Below are 22,981 nucleotides of genomic sequence, written 5' to 3' on the forward strand. Positions count from 1 at the left end.
ACTGTGTTTCAGACCATTGCAACTATTTTTCTGATCATGTTTAAAGTGTCTCATCTTTGGCCAGTGAGCAGCTTTTTTAATTTAGTTCCAGCATCCTTAGTTTTATTTATTTTTATTTAACTTCTTTCTTTTTCATTTTCTTTTTTTATATATATTTTTAAATTTTTACATCATTGTTCATTTTTAAACAATATTTGCTTCCCCCCACCCCCTCAGGTGTAGTCCCCATAGAGTTTCCTTCACCAATGCACCCGTGCACCATCACCTCAGTCCCCTGTGCTCCTCCCTCCCTTCCTCTGAGCATCCTTAGTTTTAAAGAGCTTTATTCCTCCCCCCTTTGAATTTGGGAAAATGTTCTAGGCTTCTCTTGTGTATCTTTTGTACCTTATGTTATCTATTTATTTTTTTTTAAAGATTTATTTTTGTATACAAGAACTGGGGTACAGGCCAGAGGTGTGGGGGGGTGAGAGGATTCACCAGAGACAGAGTGGGGAACAGAACAGGCAGATTGACCAAAGTTCACTGCTGAGGGGAGCAGCGGGCAAGTCAAGAGAGGTCTGCTATGCCATGTGGGTTGCTCCCTGGCTGGCTGGGGAATTGAACTCGTGCTGCAGTGGCTGCTGACAGCTTCATAGGTTGTGTCTTAACCCCTTGTGCAACCAGGGAGGCCCTGTACCTTATGTTATATGTAGCTTATCATCTTACTATATTCTGCTCTGACTTGGACTCAGACATTTTTCTAGTGATGTTGTGCAGAAATGCAGTGAGATTAATTTTTGAGTGAAAACCAAAATTCAACATCTGTTGAACTGGGCATCAACTACTGACACGAGGTGGTTTCCGTTTTCAACACTAGGTAGCACTGTAATATTTTCAATGATGGCACATAATTGCATGCTAGGTTTTTGGCAATTGCTGGGATAAAAAGCAAGTAACTCTGGAAATCAATGTGAGCAGGAAATAGCATGTTCAATCTGATTCCAAGGTTTAGGAGACTGTAGGCCCAGACAGGTGTCGATATCCTATTAATAAGTGCTATTGTTAAAGAATGAAATAAAAAAATAACTTTTTAGTGTGCACTGTTTTTTTCTTCCCTTTTTAAAAATAATGTTTATATTTTTCAAAGATTTATTTATTTATGCATACAAGAGCTGGGGTGTAGGCCAGAGGTGCAGGGGGTGAGCGGATTCACCAGAGAGAGTGGGGAGCAGAACAGGCAGATCTACTGAAATACACTGCTGAGGGGAGCAGTGGGCGAGACAGGAGAGGTCTGCTGCGCCATGGGGTCACCTCCCTGGCTGGTGCTGCAGTGGCTGCTGATAGCTTCATAGTGCTAAGACTTAACCCTTTGCACCATCAGGGAGGCCCCTGTGCACTATTTTTTTTTCAAATAAGTTGTTAGGAAATAAATGCTTAAGTGCTTTGTACCTAACTACTTAATAAGAAAAACTATTGAATATTAAAAATCATTTTAATTAAAAAAAATACTGAGACATCGAGACTTGTGAACTGAGACACTGGGAACCTCTGTATTAAAACTCTCTTTGCTTTGCTTTTATATATATGCGGCTAAGAGTTGTTTTATAGGAAGAAAACTGATGCCACTTTCTAATTTACTTTTGCTTATTTTATTAGTATCATTTTCCTCCCATGTTTGCTTTATAGCAACTCCTTTAAGTCACTTGCCAAACATTTGAAAGTTAATTTAGCTAAAACAAGACAATAAAATGGAGAGAAAGAGGTCTCAGTGCCGGTGCTGTAAAACATTAGAGTTTATCTATTTATTGAGACTTTAACTTGCTTTCTCTAATGATTGGTATGTGGTGCTACATTAATCCCTGGGTTGACTTCTTTATTGAAAAATCACATCAACAAATTTAATTTTAGGTGAATCTGGCTGCTCTATCAGGCACAGGTTAGCTGTAATATAACATACTGAAGGTGTATGAGCAAGGGTGAGTTCCACCATTGATTCATGAAACTCCCACTCTTCAAGACATTTTAGGAATTTAATGTGCACATACACTCTAGGGCAGGATGCCAGGTCAAATAGTATAAGTTAGCTACTTTGTTATTTTTTCTTTAGGTAAAATAGAAAAATAGTTGTAATTTGTTCTAGGACTTCTGGACCATATGCCTCTTCTTTGGAGATCCTTATGCCAGAGCACTTAGCATGGTTACAGTTTCCTTGCACCATCTCTTTCTGAGCTAAACCAATAAAGCCATTCATTCACCAGCTATCATGACCTTAGGTGAGTCAGCTGTGGCCAGGTTTGCACTATTTCCAGATACAAAGCTTAGTACAAGGAACAAAGCTTGCCTGGCTCTTTTGTTCAGAAGAAAGTTAGGTGGCATACATTTCTGAGTGTTCATTAATATTGGCCTAGAATACTCTAGGTGGCAGAACAAATTTGGAAAGTATTAGGTGGGGTTTGTTCCCTTAGGTTTGCTCCACTTTCCAACTATGCGTTCCCCCACTGGGCCAATACCCTCCATGGTCTCAGGAGGTATTCATTTGCTCCTGATGGCCAGACACAAAAGAGTTAAGAAAGAAGAAGCAGTTATTTGCAATTCTAAATTCATTGAAAAATCCATAGTAGAACCAAGTCTTGAAAGCCTCAGTGCTTTTGATTTGTAAGAGCTTTTTGAAAGAGAAAAGAGGTGTTTTTTTGAATCCCATTAGCTTTACTTTGAATATTGAGAACGAAAGGTCTTAGCAAATCTTCATATGTAAAGTTTATCCATTAGCTATAAATGTGAGAGAATACTGCCACCTGCTTCTACTCTCACCACTCCTCTATATGCAAACACATACAACATAGAAGATATATCTATATAGAGAAATATGGATATATAGATAATTGCTTTTTCCACACTGACAGGAGGAAAAGTATTTTCCTCTAACCTTCAAAATGTGGAGGGTGGTCATAATCCCACATAAAGTTTGGAGGGTTCTCCAGAGAAGATCTTTGACTCATTTTATTGTTCCAGCAGACTATTAGCCTCTCTGAATCCTCCGACTTGTTTGGTGCTGGCATGGTGGATCAGCCATGAAAAAAGTATAAGGAAATGCACTGGCTTGCAAGCAGCTTCACTTGTCTTAGCACAGCATTCTGGATCTGTGAGAAGGTGTCAGGAGTAGAGACTGAAGGTGAGAGGAACTGAAAGGGCATCACAGCAAAGATTAGGAGGATCCAGAGTCCACAGACCAGTCTCTTGGTCATCATAGTGGCCATACAGGTGTATTTTGTTATTTACTTCTGCTTGCCTTTTTGTCATCATCTTTGACAACCATGGGCCTGGTGCCTCACCCTCTGTTGCCATGACTACACATGTCCAAGCTGAACTGAGATACAGTTTCCAGTGAAAAGTGAGGAAGTCTTTCCAGAGTCTTGAAATAACTGAATTAAGAGCCTGAAAGGGAGATACTGAAAAAAGGATCAATAAAAAGATGATTTCATTCAGCTTGCATTTTGAGTTCTACAAACAGCAGAGATGGTTATAGGGGTTGAGGATACAGTATTGAACCCAGGAGAGAAAAACTTTGCTTTTAGGGGCTTACATTCTGAAGGGGAGAACTTGGGCGATAAAAAGATAAAAAAAATACAGTATGCTTGATAATGTAAGGAAAAGATTAAATCAGGGAATGGAATAGTATTAAGTAGGAGGGTGATGGCAAGAAGACCTCACTAAGAATTTAACATTTCAAAGTAAAAATAAAAATAAAACCCTGAAAGAGGGGAAGGAATGAGGCACATTATAGGGAAGAGGGGGAAAATGCATTCTGGGCAGAAAAATAGTAAATGCAAATATCCTAAGTCAGAAGAATACCAGATGGGCTGATAAGTAGCAGAAAAACCTGTGGAGCTGGCACAGAGTGAATGAGGGAGAGGCTGTTAGGAATGTTACAGAATGTTCTCTGTGGAAAGGGCGGGGCATCACAGCTAGTGAATGGGCACCATTTCCCCTGGCCCCAATTATGCATAGCCTCCTTGGATAGCAACTCCTAGTAGGTCATTAATGAGACTTCCTGATGTGGGACAGCTAGGAAGGGGTGAGGTGGATATATATTGGAGGTGGAATGAAGGGGGCAGGAGACACATGGAGGGGAGACATGTGGGGAAGCAGCTCCAGGTCTTTGACAGAGTCAGTGGCAGCTACTATCTTACCCCGTGGTGGATTATGTGGTACATTTTGTATTTTGAGTCATTCCTTCTGTCCCAGCTCCCTGGGACCTGTCTAACCCCTTTTCTGTGATTCCCCACTAGAAGGTACCTTAGCCTTGTGGCAAACTTTCAGATCTTAGATGCCTTTCCTTGTGCAGAACCTATTTTGCTGGTCATTTGCCCATGGGTAATTTCTTTCCCTGTCCCCTCTCCCTCTCTCCTTCCTGCTTCCACACTAATTCTATTAAAGCTCTCCCACACTAAGAGTATGGTTTCTTTTTCTCTGTGAGCACAGACCCTCTTTTTTTTAGAGCATGCACATTAACAGTTTGGGGTCCCTGTGAGCTAACAAAAAGACTCCAAGGTTGTAACACTGTGTGTGTGTGTGTGTGTGTGTGTGTGTGTGTGTGCTCGCGCGCGCACATGTGTATAGGTGGTGGGTGGGGGGCAAAACAGATATATAAGCCACTCTAATCAACTTAAGTTAAAAAATTTAACCAGTACTATGAATGAAATGGGAAACCAGGGCCTCCCCGGTGGCGCAGCGGTTGAGCGCTGGGTTGCGAAGCTGCCCGCGGCCTCTGCGATGCCGGTTCGATCCCCGGCTGCTCCCCGGCCACCTGAGGAGGGTCCCACATGGCGCGCAGACCTCTCCTGCCGCCCGCTGCTCCCTTCAGCAGTGTACTTCGGTCCTTCTGCCTGCTCTGCTCCCCGCTCTGGCTCTGGTGAATTCTCTCACCCTCCCGCGCTTCTGACTGTACCCAGTGCATGTATAAACAAAACAAACAAATAAATAAATAAATAAACATGCCTCTATAAAAAAAAAAAAAAATTAAAAAAAAAAAAAAAGAAATGGGAAACCAACAAAGAGCAAAAGAACAGCATGATCCAACTTGGGTTTTACAGGGTCACCCTGGCAGTATTGTGAGAATGGGCCAGAGAATGACTTGAGTTGGAGAGGTAGGGAGACCAGTGAAGAGGCCCTTCCAGTAACTCAACAGAGAGGGGATTGTGAATGGGAGACGAGTGATAGCAGTGGAGTTGACAAGAAATAGTGAAATTCTGGGTGCATGGGTGAACAGAAGGATACATGAGTATTGTAAAGTATGACCTGAGAAACAAGAAGTATGGAATTGTCATGTATTGAGATGGAAGCACTGAGTGGGGCAGGAGAGGGAGAGCAGAAGTTAATTTGAACTTACTGAAATGAGATGCCTTTTAGATATCCAAGCAGAGATAAGAAAGAAGCAGAAGAACATGAAAGTATAGAGTTCAGTGGTAAAGTCTGAGCTGGAACTATATATTGGGCAGGCAGTTGCATATAGATGTAATTCAAATCCAAGAGTCTAGATGAGCTGCACTAAAGAATAAATAATATAGTAGAAAAAAGGGATAAAAAATCTGGGGAAACAAAGCAAAGGAAAGGGGTCACATCAAAGCAACACAGGAGTTGAACTGAGGAGTTAAACTGGAATCATTTGAGTAACAAAATAAATGATACAGTATTGGATTATAATCAAAGTATAAAATAAACATACATGAGTTCATACTGATAGAAATAAATGATTAAACCAAGAATCAGTCAGATAAATCTTTACAAAAGAATGCCATCTAGGGTATATAGATGCTTCCTCTCCAGGAGTTTGACCTCTCTCTGCTTTGAGGATAGTGTAGTTAGTAACTTAGTTCCAAGTTATGGACTATAGGAATGGGGAAATAGTCACTTTACAGAGGGGAAACCTGACAAATACTGAGAAATTGTCACAGACTAAAGGAGACTAGGGACATAAGAAAAGTACGTGAATCTGAACTGGATCTTGGAACAGAAAGAGGATATAAATGGAAAAACTGATAAAATCCAAATAAATCTACAGATTAGTTGATACGATGTATCAGGGACCTACCTGATGGCCTAGGGCTTAAGTCAGCACTATCACCACTAAGGCCTGAGTTCAATCCCTGGCCAGGGAGCTACCCACATGGTGCAGCAGACCTCTCCTGTTTCACCCACTGCTCCCCTCAGCAGTGTATTTCAGTAGATCTGCCTGTTCTGCTCCCCTGTCTCTGGTGAATCCTCTCACCACAGGCACCTCTGGTCTACACTCTAGTTCTATGTAAAAAAAAAAAAAGATACAAACAAACATCAAACAAACAAATACAACATATCAGGGTTGGTTGCTGTTGTTTTTTTGTTTTTTTTTTTAGCTTTGACAGATATACTATGTTAATGTAATATATTAATGACAGTAAGGGGTATACTGAAACTCTACTTTCTTTTCAACTATACTATAAATGTCAAATTATTCCAAAATAAAAAGGTGGTTTAATTAAAAAAAAAGCAACTGGGGAAATTCAAGTATCTCATTTAGAAAAGGCCCTTCCTAGATCTTCTCTGTTGGGTGGAGCTCTGAAATTATCAAAGATGCTCATTATGGCTGCAAAAATAATTCTGGACCGTGCACTGATATGGAATAGGCAAACAGAACCAATATCAGTTGCCTTGGTTACAGACAGACTTGGTGCATACAAAGAGGAAAAAGTCAAGTAGATTCAAGCTTGACCTTGCTATATGTGAACTATTAAAAGGAAAACACCAGTTCTTCCCAGGGAATAATACAGCATAGCCCAGCTGGACCTCAGAGACTGGGATGGGGAAATGAGACATATAAGACTGGTTAAGGCTACACACCACTGTTCACATGGTTTTGCTTATATGTTTTCCTTGATGTGGGCCTATTTTTTCAAAGCCAGGATTTGGGCAATTTAAACATATTTCAGATGATTTCTTTAATATCTTGAGCATGTGCAACCAAGATTGTTCAGTAGGCTATACTCATTAATTTATCATTTCTTTTATATAAAAATATTTTCATTCATTCATGTAGCAATATATAATTAAAACCATGAATTAAGAACAGAAAGACTGAACATAGCGTGGAAACCAAGAGAGTTCTGGAACTTATTACTAACAGGGCAGAGTATGTTAGTAAATTCAATTTTGAGCATCGACCATCTACATGACTGAATTTATTTCTCCTATTCCTTCAAAGTCTTTATTCTCAGATTATTTTTTGCTTTCATTAAAAATGTAACTCTCGGGCATGTCACATCCCCAGTAAATTTGCTCAGTTTTATCATTAAGCACATTTTTTTTAACCTTGCTTAGGTATACAGTGTACATATCATGTTCTAATCTAAAATTCCTAAGGGCATATATATCTTGGGAAATTGTATTTTCTATTGATAGTCATACTTCATTCTTTTAGAATTACATAAACATACTTCTATATAATTCAATTTGAAAAAATTCAGTGACTGTTGATAGTCAGGTGAAAAATGGTGATGTCACCACTGGCTTTAGACTGTCCCCCTTGGCTTAGATTATCTTTGACATTTCTAGTTGGGTTTTTTTTTCTTTATGTAACACAAACCTTTTTTTTTTTTTGTCTTTCTGTCCCATCGCCTTTGAAGGCAGTGGACAAACAAAACCTTCAAAGGTAGCATTTAGCTGGCATCTTTCATGCCCTGGGCACAAAATGATAGCTAATTTCCATGCCCTTCGCATTTCAGTCTATATGAAGCCTCATTGTTGTGGAGATATGAAGCATGTGAGGGAGAAACACCGCATTGATGCATCCGCATCTATCAATTCAACAGAGTAGGTCAAAGTATGACCTTTGTGACTTTGTGTCTGAGTTCTAGTAAGAGATTTTATTTTCAAAATGATACATATTGCTCAAGATATAAATTTCTAGTGACTTTTAAAAGGTCTAAGGGAAAAAAGGTCAACTAGAGCATAGACATGATTCAGTGGCCAAAGGGCAATTTTGAACCTTTGACTTTCACTTAACAAAGCAAGTTTCTGGATTTTAGGGTCTTGGAGAATTTCCACTCCCTCTTTCACTCAGGGGTACCCCTGAATATAGACTGAATTCAGGTACTGAAAAAAGAAATGGACAGAATCATTGTCCTTTCATCATGTTAAGGAACAATTAGAAACTCTTTTTTTTTTTTTTTGCATGGGGAGTGGAGATGTTGATGTTTCCCAGCCTTTAAGGAACGGGTTTCTCAGTCTTCAAGGATGTCTGCAGTGGACGACGCCAGTTCCTGGTGTCATGGAATGTGGCTGGTGGCACCAACACCCTCACTCTGGTTACTCACTTGTGTCAAACCAGTGATACTCTCCCTTTTTAGTTTACATTTAACCAAAGTTGAAGATTATAAAATGATTTGAATAGGCCAAGAAAATTATTAGGAAATACTGCTTTGGACAGACTGTGCTCTCCAAATTTTATTGAAACATCTGCTCTATATTTAGAGCATTTTACTGGAAAACAAATGTTTCTCTTTTTGAAGCAATGTTCACATCATTGTTTGTATTTGGGGAGTATAGAACCACCCCTCCTCCCTCCATGTTGCCTTCAAGTGTTATTGCCACAGGGCACTCACCACCAAAGGTCCAGTGACCCATGGCGTTAGACTATTTTATCCCTCCCACCTTACTCTCAACTCCATACCTCTCCCCACCTGGATTCGTCAGTTCTATAATCACAAATTTTGAATAGTCTAGGCTAGATAGTAAATAGTAAGTTTTCCTTTATGATTTAAGATAATTACAAGATAACATGGAGTTAGAACTTGAAATATAACTGCAAAGGTATGTTTTTGATATTACCCCTTTTCCTAAACTTTTCAGAATTTTGACATTCCAGTTTGGTGATCCTATCTTTCTGACACATTTCTCTGTCACCATCAATGTAAAAGTGGCATGCACCTATGTTTCAAATTAATGTAGATTTGAATTAACTAAAATTGTGTAAAGTCTATTATTCAGGGAAACTTTAGGGATTACAGAATCAGGGGAGCAATTAGCAACCAATTTTGAGCACTCATTACACTTCATCTTCCAGTGCCAAATCCTTGGTATTAAGTGAATAATTTTCATAAGGCAAGAATCAGTACTCCTCAAATTCATCATAGACATGATCAAGCATAATTGCCATGACTGACATAAATATTTGAAAGAAGGCAACAAACTTCTCTCTCAACACTATCACCCCATCCTGTATTTGAAATTCAATTTGTAGATAAGGAGAATGAAAAAGATGAGAAATGGCATTCATTCTAATCTGCCATCAAGGTTATTACTGGTCAAATTCCCTTGGGTTTTTTTTTTTTTTTTTGCTTTATAATATACTCTATCTTTTCTAAAACCTAGTATTATCTTAACAATCCAACCTTATGTTCTAAAATAAAAGTGTTTATCAAGGAGGCACATTTCTCTTTGGAAAACTACTTGAAAGAAAAAAATTAGAAAAGAAGAAAAAAAGATGAAATAATTTGATTAGCAGTTTACACAGTGTGTGTCTGAGTCTTAATCTTTTTTTCCCCCTGCATTTGGAGTAACTGATTTCTTGTCTTTTTTTTTAAGATTTATTTATGCATACAAGAACTGGGATGTAGACCAAAGGTGTGAAGGGGTGAAAAGATTCACCAGAGACAGAGTAAGGAGCAGAACAGGTGGATCCACTGCAATACACTGCTGAGGGGAGCAGTGGGCGAGACAGGAGAGGTCTGCTGTGGCATGTAGGTCAGTTCGATCCCAGGGATCGAACTCTTGCTGCGGTAGCTGCCTATAGTTTGATAGTGCTGAGACTTAACCCCTTGTACCACCGGGGAGGCCCTGGAGTAACTAACTTCTTTGCTGTTCATCCTTTTGGAGAAAATTACAATGGTTTAAAAGTCCTCCCAGTCCTTAAATATGACCTCCTTGCTATAAAGTCTATTTTCTGGCACAGCAGGGTGGTTGGGGAGATCAGGGATTTTGATAGGGCAGCCACAGGAAGTTGGGATTTCTACACTCTTACAGCTCCATAGAGAATGTTCTTCTCTCAAAAACCACATACCTAATGGAATAGAATTTCTCCAATGGCAACTCTGTATGGCAAAACCCTCCTTCTTCAGTTCTGTTAAAAGCATATTAAGAAATTGGATATGGAGCAAATGGATCACCATTGGGCCTTACAGAGTCATATTGTAACATGGACTAACAGGCCCACCCAAGTGTTACTTCTTTTGGGGAATACTCTTTTGACATCTTATTTTCCACTGATTAGGACCACATTCTGTGAATTTGCTTGTTAATGCATACAGTTTTATATAATAGAGATGCAAAGGACTCCTTCTAGTGGAAAATATAACCCTTAACTTTATGGTTTTATTATTGATTTATATTAAGTTTTGTAACTAACTTAGCAATCTTGTTTCAACATCTTCAGTTTCTCTAACTAACCACTCAGTTCTCTAAATCCTATTTGAACTAGTTTTATGATTTTTGTTGTTTCCTTCATGAATGAGTTATGTGACTTTTATTTATTTATTTATTTATTTTAAAGATTTGTTTATTTATTTATACCAGCACTGGGTATAGTCAGAAGCGCGGGAGGGTGAGAGAATTCACCAGAGCCAGAGCGGGGAGCAGAGCAGGCAGAAGGACCAAAGTACACTGCTGAGGGGAGCAGCGGGCGGCAGGAGAGGTCTACGCGCCATGTGGGACCCTCCTCAGGTGGCCGGGGAGCAGCCGGGGATCGAACCGGTGCTGCAGAGGCTGCGGTCAGCTTCACAACCCAGCGCTCAACCGCTGCGCCACCGGGGAGGCCCTATGTGAATTTTAACACTCTTATAGTTGTAAGAATCATAATTATAATATTTAAAAATTTTTACTTTGGCTGTAATATTTAACTTTTTTGCAGTTAAAATTAAAAATTTTTAAATTTTTTTCATTATTGCTTTTGCTACTTTCTTACTGCCACCACCTGGAGCAGTAAAGTGTTGCCCAAAGCAGAGAAAGTTCGAACTCCAAACACTGAGCTCCTAGTTGTTTAGATTCCCATCATTTTCTTCTTCATCTGTGTCTTGCCTCCTTCTTTATCGGGTGTGTTATAATGATTGAGTCCAATTACAATACATTACCGAGATTTGAGGCTTAAACATTTGTTCTTTTGACTATTTTCAAGCAGCTTAGCATGCAGTGATTTGCAGTTTTGCTGAGGAATGCTTTTTGGTTGCAAGCTTTGTAATACTGATGTGCTGGAATGACTCACAGAACTAGGGAAGGGTCCAGCACAGCCTCTGAATTTCAACTTGGCTATGTTGTTCTATGCTCATTAGCATGCACACATCGCTCCTAAAGTGATAAAAACTTAGTTTCTTGTGTGAAACGGGCTATAAAAGAAAATCATCTGCTAGTGTTGGTAATGGTAGTAAAAGAGAAAGTAAAGGGATATAGAAAAGCCATAATTCTGAGACACAAAGTTAAAGTTTGGAGGTGCAAATGCACCATTAATTCACAGTTGATTTTACAAAGAAACTAGAAAAATGTTTCTGTCTTAATAATCAACTGTTTAATTAAAATAATATATTTATTATTCAGTTGTCAAAATTTGACAAATAAGAATTGATATTTCTAGAATTTTAAAGGGATTGTTTTTGTCTAGTAGAACAATCTATGGAAAGATCACTGAACTTGCATTCATAGTGTCTGAGCTAAACTTTTATCTCTTCCACTAATTAGTTATAGAAACTGTACCTAAAGTCTCCAGGACATTGTTTATTGACTTATTGATATGTTACATGAAGTTCTAGGTTTGGGATAAGACAGTGAATATTACAAAGATCCCTACACTCAAAGAGCTTTTGCTTTAGTATTTTAAGGGGATGGGCTAAGCAAAAGGGGAAGGTAACAAATAAATAATAGAGAAATTAATTACAAATGCCTAAAATTATCAAACATCTTAGAAAATGGTAAATCCCATAGAAAATGGAAGAAATGGAGCAGGGTAAGTGGGTATTGGCAGGCAGCATGCATGTGTATATTTGTGTGTGTGTATGTGTGCGTGTGTGTATGTGCCTTGATGCATTTGTGCTATTAAAATAATAAGTAAGTTGGTCTTTATGATATGATGGCATTTGAGCAAAGACAAAAAATAAAGGGCTTAACCAAATTGGAAATAACATCTACACAGAAGAAACAGCTGAAGTATAAATGCCAAGAGAGCAGTTTGGTCCATATTCTAGAAGGAGGGACTGGTATGGCTGGAGTGGAGACATCAGGGAGAGAGTAGTTGGAGAGGGAAGTGAGACAGTGTTGTCACACCTGTGAGGTCTGCTAAGACACTGCCCTTTACTTTGTGCCAAAGGGGAGATAATCAGGGCTTATGATCAGTAGAGTTTATAACAGTGTTTTAAAAGGGTCATTCTAGCTGCCAAACTGAGAATCTCATAGCAGGGTGAGGGTGGAAGTAGGGGAACTGTGAAGAGTTATTACAGTAGCCAGGTGAGAGCTGATGGCTAAGGTCATGAAAAGTATTCACATTCTAAATATATTTTCAAGTAAGACCAGAAGATTAGTGGTTGAATTGGATGGGAACTGTGAAAAAAAGAAAAACATCAAAGAGGACACCAGCGTTTTTCATCTGCTGAATGGGAAGGTGGAGTTGCTAATAGCTGAGATGGTAGAGAAGGCCAAGGGATGCACAGACTTTTGCACAGTTCAGATTTTGGCATTTGTGTGTAAGATATCCATTTTATATTCAAGGATACACTGACCTGGAGCTTGTGAGAGTGTCTGAGTTGGAAATGTTCCTTGGAGGTCAAAGTACATGGGTGGTATTTGAAGTCCTAATGCTGCTGTAAGTAATCCCAACAGAATCACTACAGAGAAGAGAACTGAAGTGAGCCCTGGGCATGGAAATTTAAAGGGTTGGAGAAAAGCAGAAGAACCAACAAAGGAGACTGAGAAGAAGCAGTCAGTGAGATGGGAGACACTCAAGAGGCGGTGTTGTCCTCGAACCTAGATAAAGAAGTATATCAAGGAGTAGAGCGTGATCGACTATGCTAAATGATGCTGGTAGAGCAAGCTCAGGGAGGACTGAGGTGCTGGGTTGGCAACACTGTAACGGTGAACAGGAGGGCCTCCCTGGTGGTGCAGTGGGTTGAGCGCCACGCTGTGAAGCTGTCCGCGGCCTCTGCAGCGCGGGTTCAATCCCAGCCAGCCAGGGAGATACCCACATGCTGCCTCGTCTGCTACTCCACTCAGCAGTGTTTTAGGTCCCTCTGCCTGTTTTGCTTCCCGCTTTGTCTCTGGTGAATCCTCTTACCTCCAGTGCTTCTGGCCTGTACCCCAGTTCTTGTATAAATAAATAAATCTTTAAAAAAAAGTTGAGTGGTTTCAGGGAAGTAGAGAGGCAAAAAATCTGACTAAGCTGGTTTTAATGGAGAATGACAGGTAAGGAAGTATAGACAGCAGCTACAGATACCTTTCTGGAGGAGTTTTCCAGAGATGTAATTGTTTTATTAAAAAAAAAAAAGTCTTTTAAAGATGGGAGTGGCATCAGTATGTCATTTGTATTTGAATGGGAGTGATCCTGTAGAGAATGTTGGAATTATGTCTTTGAGTTGGCTGTGTGGTATGAGATTTAGCGACTAAATGGAGGAGTGGTCTTTGGTTTAGAATCATGGATAATAACAGGCATGGAGGCAGAGCATGTGGAAATAGAACTGGTAGGTGTGTCAACATGGTGGTGGAAATATGTATAAGTTCTCTTTTGCTTACTTTATTTTTATTTTTTTTTTTTTAAAGATTTATTTTATTTTGTTTTATTTATTTATTTATTTATACAAGCACTGGTTTCAGTCAGAAGTGCGGGAGGGTGAGAGAATTCACCAGAGCCAGAGCCGGGAGCAGAGCAGGCAGAAGGACCGAAGTACACTGCTGAGGGGAGCAGCGGGCGGCAGGAGAGGTCTGCGCGCCATGTGGGACCCTCCTCTGGTGGCCGGGGAGCAGCCTGGGATCGAACTGATGCTGCAGAGGCCGCGGGCAGCTTCGCAACCCAGCGCTCAACCGCTGTGCCACCGGGGAGGCCCCTCTTTTACTTACTTTAACATTCTCAGTGTCAGTATTGTGAAGACAGGGAAGAAGTTTGGGTTATCTGAAAAAAGTGGAAGTGTAAAGTTTGTCCAGGATTGTGGGAAACTGGTCTTGGGAAATCAAATTGTGATATCCTAATAGTATTAAGAGTGTCATTGAGGATCCATTCATAAGCTTAAAATGAAACTATTCAGCATGATTTTATGTTCTCCAGTCACATTCAGTTATAGGGTGAAGGTTTGGCATAGGTAAGAAATTTTAACCAACATTTTAGTTTTTCAAGTAAATACAGTAAATTTAAAGAGAGCTAAAAGGGTAAGGGCATATGCAAGGAAACAATTATAAATTGGTCATGGCATCTAAACTTGGTAAGTACAGGAATAATAACATTAAGGGGTGATAGACGGGGGAATGGTGGTAGATCAACGAAAGTTGTTAACTGTGGTGGTACAGAGTGGGTTTGAAAGATGATTGGACATAGTGAGGAAGTGAGCTGGAAAGATTGGAGGTACTAATCATTAACACTCTGTCTCCTTTGTTGGTGCTTAATCTTCTCTCTGACCCTTTAAAGCTCTAATGCCCCAGGTCTCAGTCCTTGATCTAGTCTTTAAATTAACATTAAGAAACATTGCATTGGGCCTCCCCGCTGGCGCAGCAGTTGAGCGTTGGGCTGCAAAGCTGCCCGCAGCCTCTGCAGTGCCGGTTTGATCCTCAGCTGCTCCCCAGCCACGGGGGGAGGGTCCCACATGGCGCGCAGACCTCTCCTGCCATGACTGCTGCTCCCCTCAGCAGTGTACCTCATCAGTCTGCCTGTCCAGCTCCCCGCTCTGGCTCTGGTGAATTCTCTCACCCTCCCGCGCTTCTGACTGTACCCAGTGCTTGTAGAAATAAATAAATAAATCTTTTAAAAAAAAAAAGCATTGCATTTATTGATAAAGCCAGTGTCTAAGGCAATGATGATGGGATTAGAGGCCATAGTAGGACTGTTGGTATGATCCATAAAGAAATGCAAGGAATTGTGCCAGGGTATGGGCATAATAACTACTAGTGTGTCTGTAGATCCGAGAATTAAGATAGCAGAAGCACTGAAGAGTACAACTATTAGCTAGGAGCCTGAATCTCAAGGGATTAGGGTGATGGCAGAGTGTGTGATAACTGTTTATATGAGATTTAGGCTGGCATTTTGGGGAAGCGGGAAGAAGTATCTGAAAACAATGAGAAGCAAGAATGTCACCTACTTCTCTCAGCTTCACAGATCCAAGGGCTCCCACAGGAAAGGCAGTCTCCAACTGGGAAGTTGACAAGGTTTCCTCAAGGGAAAGTCTGGTTTGGATGAGATCAAAAGGGAGGGTTCAGAGGACAGTTTGTGAAAATAGGGAATGCTGCAGCCAGCCACCAGATTACATCCAAAGATCCTCATTTTATTGCAATTAAGCCTTGTTTTACTCCCCTCCTTTAATGAGTCAGCCTGACCCAGAAGACCAAGAATGCTGCAGAAGTGATGATAGATGATATAGAGTTTCTGTGACAAGGTCATAACTGACGCTGTGGCTTCTGCTATGCTCTTTTAGATCCCTGGATCTTGAATCCAGCCACTGCACCATAAAGATATGCAAACAGCCCCATAGAGAGGTCTTTGTCAGAATAAGAGAGGTCATTTCCTGACAGGTAGTACCAACTTGCGAGCATATGCATGTACTATGTTGAAAGCATCCTTCCTTCTCAGTCAAACCTTCAGATGACAGCACCCGCCGCTAACATCATACTGCCAAACTCATGAGACTGCAAAATCAAACTGTTCAGAAAACTCATTACCTAATTTCCAATCTGCAAAAGCCAAGCTATATAATAAGCCATTGCTTTTTCTTTCGAGCCACTAATTGTTGGCATTATGTACTATGCAGCAAATCCATGATAATTAAATCCAAGCGTGGGGGGAGGGTGGTTTTCAAATAATAGTCATGAATTTCAGAAGGTACAGTGGATGGATTTCAGGACTGGTGGAACAGAAGATGACAGAATAGGGTATGTAGGGTATGTAGCTTGAAGAGGATTAGAACGTGGGAGAAAAGAGAATGTTATCAAGGCAGATAATGGTGGTAAGACCATTTGTTTGGTAGTGAATAAGGGTGATTTCTGGGGATCTGCCTTCACCTTTGAGGATGTAGGTGGAAGGACTAGGGAAGGGTGGTCTTAGTTCTAGGGCCAGTTCACTCTTGAGCTCTGGTCTTACATATATGCTCTGTGGATCCTTGATTGTATTTACAGTTTCTCATTTAAACTTTCAATTTTCATATTACTATCCTCAATTCAAAGATGAGAATACTGGGCCTCCCTGGTGGTGCAAGGGGTTAAGCATCGCACTGTGGAGCAATCCACAGCCTCTGCAGCACGAGTTTGATCCCTGGCCTGCCAGGGAGCAACCCACATGGCACAGCAGACCTCTTCTGTCTTGCCCACTGCTCCCCTCAGCAGAGTGTTTCAGTCAGTCTGCCTGTTCTGTTCCCCACTCTGTCTCTGGTGAATCCTCTCACCCCCGACATCGCTGGCCTGTACCCCAGCTCTTGTATGCACAAATAAATAAATCTTAAAAAAAAAAGATGAGAATACTGAGAACTAAGGAGGATAAACAACTGGTCTGATTTCACACCGTAAAACACAGAATTTGACTCTGGATCCATTAAGATCATGCCCTCACTTTACATTTTGCTGTAGAAAAAAAAAATTGAAAACCAAAGTACTTCATTTTCTACTAGTGGGATGGACGTTAGATAGCTATGTGACATGGGTCTGTGGAGTGTAACTATGAATCTTCTTTTTAAAAAATCCCAGCCAATACATGTGCTTAATGACATAAAAGCATCCAAGGTGAGAGCTGATGACATCTGTATACCAAATGCCTGGAAGATGCCAGCAAACAGAGGAAAAGAGATGACAATGAGAGGTACAAAACAGTCTTGCTCTACCCTTAGAATGCAAAATCTATGGAGGCAGAACATTGCCAAGCGCCTAGTACTTGGAGTGTGCTCGATAAATGAGTGTGTCTTGAAAGGATGAGGCAATGGGGCAGCCAAAGGAAAAGTGTTTTTGATGAAAACATCCTAAGTAAAATATTCTGTCTAAGAGAGGGGTCAGGACAAGTTGAGGACAGAACTATGAAGCTGAAGAAGAAATTTGTCTTCAGGATTTTGTCTTTCTCCACCTTCCAGCTCTCCTGATCCAAACTCCATGGTATGTGCATGTCAGAGCCATTTCCTCATATAAGTCTTGCTACTTTTATGTCCTTTAGGTCCTTTAGAAACATTGAGAAAGTAATAGTTTTTACCTGGCAACATATTAGATGCCCTAGAAATTTAAAAACAAAATAAAAAATAAATGAAAAACCAGTTTCTGGCCTCTCTTTCTCCACATAGTGTAATTTAATTGGTTTGGGGTGGACCTAGATATTGGTAATTTTTTAAAAATCCCATAAGTGGTTTGACTATATAAGGAGGATTGAGAAGCAACTAATAATCTAGAAGTATCACCTTTCTGGGGAAATTTTGAACATTGAGGGATCTAAGCTATGTAAGAATGAGATGTAGTTCTGACTGGTGTAACTATGAATATTTTTTAAAAACAAATCTCAGCCCAGTACATGTGCTTAATGACATAAGAGAATCCAAGGTGAGAGCTGATGACACCTGTATACCAAATGCCTAAAAGATGCCAGCGTGTGTGGATGGGGAAGTCCCCAGAAGTCACACTGAGCTAGAGCTAGCAAGGTGCTCAAGACATGTTTGCTTTAGCATGAATGGCTCCATAGCAGGCAGATGCCCCTGGCTGATGGTTATACCTGGAGAAGTTGAACTATGAAGACTGTTCAGAGAGTGGTGTAGCCTGAGAAGAAAAAATTCTAGATCAATTGTGAGAGGGTGTATGAATGGGAGCATCGTTGTGAATCTATGTGTAGATGAAACACAAGTGTATCTGCTTATATCTAATACTTCTGTCCCAAGTGTATTGATAAAATGACATAGCTCTAAGTAAAACACAGAATTTTCTTTTTAAATACATTATTGAATCCACTGAAGTCTTCTCTCCTGTATTTTCTTGTTCAACAGATAGCAAAATTAAAATTGTGGTCATGTGGAAGTCTTTCTCTCTTTTAATATGGTAAAGAAGTCTTTATATTTAAATGAAATGATTCCTTCTCATGTAGAGTGGAGGAAAGATGTTTTGGAGGAGTGAAGGACTTGCATGAAAGTGAGAGGGATCAGTGAAGCACTGCTCAGGGTACAGCCATTATATTCCATTTTATATTTGTGTTAAAAGAAGCTGGCATTAATTTGAGATCTGAGGGCACATATTAAGTTCAATGTAAAATACAGCATCCTCACTCTGCCCATCTCAGAGGTGGCCCAATATCATTCTTCATTCAGATAAGCATAAAAGGCGACAGTCCCAGGGAACCGTTTGGGCATTCTGGGGTAATTAGTTTATCCACAGTCCTTCCAGATGTAACCATAGCTCTGATTCTTGTAAAAAGTGACAATATCTGCTTCTGTCATGATAATTAGCAGTCAAAAGAGTCATCCATTTCTTTATCAGCTCCAAAGAAGAACGGGTAAATGATAAAGTGGCATCCTTGCCTGAAATGAATGGGTATAATGGCTAAATGTTTATCTTCCTAGTGACACAGTACTTTGAGATGACCTCCAAATTGAGTATACAGAGGCCACTTGTACATCCTCTATCAAATCATTAAGAAGTGAAATGACAATGGCCAGCGACTGTCTCCAATTCAATTATATATCGAAAGCATTTAGGAGGTGTAAAGACCAAGCAGTGGCAGAACAACAATAAAGATATAAGATCCAGAGCATCAGCGGTGACATTCAGTTGCTCGGTCAAGCCAGGAAATGGTTAGTGACCTTTGTTTGAGACTTTAATTCTCATGTAGGCCCAAGACAGGAAAAGGTCACCATCATCTAATGGTGAAATGAGCTTTTGACTTGGAGTCAGATGTCCCGGTTCTGAGTCATTGCTCTGACAGTTAAAACTTGTTGATCCTGAGTAAGTCATGCAATCTTCCATCTGTAAATAGGAAACAACAAGAATTTCTGTTTTAATTGTGTGGTGACATAATGAGTATTGTAAAAGAATTTCATGAACTATAAACCATAATGCAGATATTCATTATTATGATAACATGAATCATCAATGACCTTATTTTGGCCAAAATAGTTCTGCACAGATCATGGTTTACAACCTCTATGCTCTGGGTTTAAAGCATCCCACATCCTCAGCAGCAGTAAATATTTTATATATATATAATATATATTTATATATATTATATATATATAAAATTTACCATCTGTAAGTCTAATAGTAGCCATGTGGTTTTAGGTTAATGCTAATTATAAATACAACTCTATAGCTACCCTTAAATAGTGGAGAGGAAAGTCACCAAAATTTATTTTGGGACAGTTACATCTGCTATGAACTCTAAAATAGGGACTTTTTGTTAAGATTATTAATAAAGCGTTTTTGAAAAGTTGTGGGGAAAAAATGGAGATTTAGAACCTTCAGGAAACATCACTAGGAGTGAAAAATTGCTCAAATAATACGTAAACATGGACCAGCAGGCGCACAATCTGAGAGCTGCTGGGAGCTCCCAGGGGCCGCAAGTTGCCAATTGTGTTGTGTGCAAGGATGTTATCAACTGTGGGCATGGAAGTCCCCTTGCTTTCTGATAGAGCATGGCATAGGTGATCAAAATTCCCAGATAGAGAAAAATTAGTTATCTTAGAACTGAGGCCTTGCCACCTTAGCTTCTTTCCGTGCTTGTTGAAAGCACACACATGAAGTTTCTAGCACCATATATAATCCTCGAGGACTCACATCTCTTCCTTGCTTTGCCCTGATCTATAGCTGAAGTTCCATATTTACTGATATCTTCAGTTTGGTTTTGGTACTCAAGCCAAGACAATAATGCCTTTGCTGGACAACCAAATCAAGAAAGAAACTTAATAGGTTCTATCACCCTCCTCTGGCTTTGGAGCATTGTGTGGATTGTGTGTAACCAAAACTTACTGGACTTGGAACTCTTTTTACCTCTAACCACATCTTCTTGCCCTTAATATACTTTGCATGGGACTGTTTATGTGACTAGGTCCTGTTTTTGCCTTTTCTTATTTCCAATCTAAACTTAAACTTTTTAACCAACACAATTGTTTTCTTGATGAAGGGTCTTAGAAAGTAAGTGGCTAAGTAGGTAAAATTTGGAGGAAACTCAATTTTGTCTTTGCTTTTCAAGGCTAAACAGAGCACATGGAAAGAAAAGAAATAAAACAATCATGCTTTTTCCCCACCTGTGCTAAGTAGAATGAAAATAGGCAGGCCTACTGCATCAGTTTTGTTTTTTTTTTCCTTTCCCAATGAAGAAACATATGGCCTACTGTATTTTTCCATTTCCTAGCATTAGTAGAGGATTCTAAATTATACTGAAAGATTGAAGCTGATGACTGTTGGGAGAATTAAAGCCGGTTGGATAGAAGGAACTTAGGGGGTAGGTGGTGATTATAACAGTAATAATATTGAAACTGCACTGTGTGTATATGTATTCTCTTAGCTCATCTGTTCAGAAATAATGCACCATCATGAAGTTTTTCTAGCAGTTTCTAAAGGAGAGTTGTTCAGCAGGCAACTTCCTAATGATTCAGAAGACCTTCAACTTCAAGAGGAATAAAGCTTTATAGTGAACAGAGGGTTTTAGGCAGACATATCCCATGGAGGAACTACTGGACAGATTGGTGTCCATATGAATTCCTTTGGCAAGAGATATTGAAAGTGCTGGATTAGTGAAGTTAAAATCTGGCAACAAATGAACCTGAAGAATCAGAGAGGCGCATACGTTGAGCTGCCTGTGCAGGGTATACCCTTCCTACTAACCATGATGATTACTTCTGACATATGATGCAGCAAAAGGGCAGCTGAGTCAGACCAGGTCTCTAAAGTCTCTGATCAGGAAAAATTATGGTTAAATTGAACAAAATTCAATGGTGAGTAAGATGAAATGAAAGATTCATAGTACCCAATTAAAAAAATTATTTCTCTGTCTCTGTTGGGCTTATTTGCATTTCCATAATCCTTGATCCCAAATGAACTTATTTTTTTACACTATGAGATTTCTAATATACAAAATAAAGTTTTATAAGTTAGATTTGCAGCCTATTAACAGGCCCCCTGCCCCCAAGAGATGATACACAGTTGGCTAATAAACATCATTATGTAGGAGTTTACTTAGGACAGAATGAATTATTTGCATCAGTGCAACAGAGTTCCTGCTGCCTCTTCAGTCTCAAACCCCACTGAAATAATTTAAAGAATCGTGCTAACATTTATTCAATAATTTAATATTTTATAATGAGTAATGACAGCTTTTAAAGGACTAGGTACAGCAGCACACACATTTCTGTTTCATCAAGGGCTTGGGATTCCTTGTGCAGATTTTTTCACAGTTATCTGATTCACTGGTTTTTAAATAGATTACTGTGACACTGTGGAAGTTTCTAGTTTAGTGGGGTAAAATTGGCAGCAATAAGTTTCTAGCAAATATCGGGGTCTATCTCCCAAATGAAGAGTATTTTTACTTTGGAAGCTGAAGGGCCATGCTGTGTTTATGGGCAAGTAATAGTTGGCTGTCTCTCTCCGTTTCTTCTTCTCACTTATTCCTCTCACTAATCCTGACATCTCACATGTGCTGACACTTGAATAGATCTAGGTCTCTCTGCTTCTGTCAAATCTGAAGGAACCCCAAATAAATGATAAGTTCCAGCATGCTTTAAATTTCCAGTATTTTGAAGAGGCGACAAATAGGAATTACGTTTGGGGGCACGTGGCAAACAGTCCCAATTTCCACATGGCCACAGTGCTTCCCCTGGCCACCTGCCTTTCCCCTTTGCTCCACAGCCAGCCAGAGCCCCATCTCATCCTAGGTTTGCCAGCAACTCCATCCCCACTCCCTTCAGTCTTCAGAGAGGAGAATGCTGGAAGACATCTGCACCTGTCTGTCGTCTTTTTTTTCGCTTTTCACCAAGTCCCCATGTCAGCATAAGGGAAATTCTAGAAATGAGCAGCAACAAACCATCACTTAAATTGGCAGAGGAAAAAAGGCGGTGAATATATTACTTTAGTCTGTCAAAAACACTCAGGCACATTCTTACATATTTAGAACTCAAACCCTCCTAAGAAATATGGACTGCTACCAACCTCGCTTCCATCCCTAAAATGTTTTCCTCAATATCTCTTGTTTTGTGGACTTTGCCATATGTAATTTCCTTGGGGATAGTAATGAGAAGTGCTGGGGACTTCTGAGGAGGCAGAATTCTGACAGACTCATGGGAGGGGAAGGCTGAGCCTGGTCTGGGTAGGGTGTGGGATCAGAGGGAGCTGAGGACCAGGGAGCACAGTTCCAAGCCACTTTGAAAAGGAAGACGATAAGGGGGCAGTGAGTATACACATTCATCTTGAGAAAGGAAAGTCATAAATTTGCTGACATGAAAGAAAGGAGAAAGTAGGAATATAGAGAATGTCCCCACTGAGGTCAGGAGCCAGCAGAGACTGAAGGTACAAAAGAAGAGACTGAAAATATCTGTGGTGATGGATCAAACACAGAAGGAGTTAGTGTAAACGTTTCAAAGTGCTGCGGTTCTGTTCTCTTTAAGGAGCTTATCTTACATTAATTTTGTGGTTGAGATTTGTGAATTTTTTCCTCTCCTGTGCTCCTAAAAGTAGGATCTAGGTTTGGTTTTCCAAGCCGTGGGAAACATGGGGTTGTCCCAGATGTCTCGCATGGGTCAGAAGGCACTGGTTTGTCTTGAATATTTGTGAGTGAGCAGAGGGT

At 40.0% G+C, this 22,981-nt stretch overlaps 1 protein-coding gene across 7 annotated transcripts in view; it reads left to right on the forward strand.

Moving 5' to 3' along the window:
* The window catches only part of NABP1 (nucleic acid binding protein 1), a 132,098-nt gene that overhangs the window by 41,263 nt on the left and 67,854 nt on the right, over positions 1-22,981 (forward strand). The window contains exon 11 of one of the 7 annotated variants that reach the window (XR_008553621.1): positions 16,927-16,970. The exons of the other annotated variants lie outside the window; for them this stretch is intronic. The gene's annotated coding sequence lies outside the window, so the exon portion shown is untranslated. Of the gene's footprint in view, positions 1-16,926; positions 16,971-22,981 lie in introns of those variants that run through there. 7 annotated transcript variants of the gene reach the window in all.

This window comes from Talpa occidentalis, unplaced genomic scaffold, assembly GCF_014898055.3.
Source record: "Talpa occidentalis isolate TD23 unplaced genomic scaffold, MPIMG_talOcc4v2.1 talOcc4.3, whole genome shotgun sequence".
NCBI classification, from domain to species: domain Eukaryota; kingdom Metazoa; phylum Chordata; class Mammalia; order Eulipotyphla; family Talpidae; genus Talpa; species Talpa occidentalis.